Genomic DNA, 2013 nt, shown 5'->3' with positions numbered 1-2013 from the left:
GTTTTATTTTAGGTTTCGGTTGAGTCGCAGCTTTTTAAACGCTGTTTGCTCCGAGTGGGTTCTTTTTTTTATTTTTTATTTTTTTTTTTATTGCTTTTCTTGCAACGATTCCCCTTCTCGATCTCCAGGCGACGGCTCCACGTTTAGCTTTTCAAAAAATTTCCCCCCTCCTGATCGTTCGCACCGCGTTCACTGCCTGCAAGTCTCCGACTGCAGACCCGCCGCTGGCTCCACACTCCAATAATATCAATTAGGGGGGCGGGGGCGGGGCTCCGAGCCCGGAGCCTCAGCCACTCGGGCTGAGTGGCAGGCGCAGCCGGCCTGCCAGGCTGCGATTCCCAGGGCTGAGGGGCGGGCCCCGGCGAAACGGCCGCCCCGGCCACGGAGGCGGGGCTCGGGGAGCGGACCAATCGGCGGCGAGCGGAGTCGGATTGCGGGTCCAGGATTCCCTCCAGGTTCTGGGCTCCCTGCCGGTGCTGGATGCTCCGCCACGGAGGACGTGGTTGGCCGCCGAGGTGCGTGCTGCCCTGGCCTCTCCGCGTTTAGCCACCGCAGCTTTCCGGGAGCCGAACCATCCCGAGAAGAACGCTTCCGATTCCCAGCCCCCGGTATAGCCTCACGCCTCCACCTCGGGTAGAAACCAGAGGCAGTGCCAGCGGCGTGCCAGCCACCGAGCGCTCAGCCGGGACAGTAAAAGGAGCGGTGCCTTTAAGCAAAGTGCCTTTTACTTTTTACTTTTGTTGTTGTGGTGGTTACCACCTCCGCGGGTCGGATAACTTTGTTCCTTTCCTTTCTGGAAAGGTTTCTACTTCTCCTTTTGCTAGGGCAGTCAGCTCTAGGCACCACCCAGCACAGTCTCCGGAAGAATAAAAGTAACCACACGTATTCTGTTCAAACAGTGTTTCCGAGAGTTTGCAACAAACTCGGGCCAAAGAAACAGAGGAAAAGGGAGTGCAGAAAGGAAGTCTTTTGTGTTCTGTGTCCCTCTCACCCCGCCCAATCTTTTCACAATAGTTTGTTGGGTGAAGTAAGACATTAAGGGAGAACCTTCAGATGGTTCCGTATCATGTTTTTTGTGTTTTTTTTTTACATGTTTATCATTTTCTGAGGTTTTCTTTGGATTTCCTCATTTTGACGGTTTCCCATTTCGCTGCAAAAATTACATTGAATTTTAAAGAATGCTAGAATGCTACCACGCATTAAATTCATAAAGTGAAAACGTCTTTTGCAAAGAGCAACTACTTTCCTATGATTATTCAATAATTAGCTCTCAAAGGGAAACAGAATAAGAAGTGTAACCAACATCTCCAGTTGAATTTACCCAACCAAAATGTCGGGGACGGCTGTGTAGAGAGAAATCGGTTTACCCTTAGGCAGTTTTGGACTCTTTGCAATTCAAGAGGTGAGTAATATAATGAGGAAGAACTTTAAAACATTAATTGTCAAATCATCCATTGCAAAGGTCACTTAAAGTAACCTGATCGATCACACATTTAAGATGAGCTTCATTTTCTTCTTGTCCTGTATCTCTTCCTTTTAAAAGAAAATCTGACATTCATGATTTATCTTTATTTGTGATAGGCAAAAAGTTTGATCTCACATAAGATTCCAAACTTTTCCTGTCTTTCTATCTGGAAATATAAAGTAAATGAAGTTATTTCTGGTATTTTTAACAGAGTGCTCAGAGATGACAGATCCCAGATTTTTTATTTTTATTTTATGGTAAGTTGTCTCCTATAGCTTTTACTTGCCTAATGCAATTACAAAAATAAAGAAATGAAATTTCCTTCAGCTCTAACTTCTCTTTGGTTCTGTAGGGTTTTTTCCTTAAATGTTACTTTTTCCTAGCCATTATGCCTATTAAATATTTTAGAAATTATATGTAACAGCATGCCAGGTGTCTTTTAAGGGATGCAAAGAAAATATAAACTGCTTAATAGATTAACTTTGAAAAGAGACAAAAAGAGAGAGAGAGAGAGAGAGAGAGAGAGAGAGAGAGACAAAACATGTAGA

The sequence above is a fragment of the Cnephaeus nilssonii genome (assembly GCF_951640355.1).
Source record: "Cnephaeus nilssonii genome assembly, chromosome: 9".
In the NCBI taxonomy this organism is placed as follows: Eukaryota; Metazoa; Chordata; class Mammalia; order Chiroptera; family Vespertilionidae; genus Cnephaeus; species Cnephaeus nilssonii.
This window is presented reverse-complemented; position numbering follows the sequence as displayed.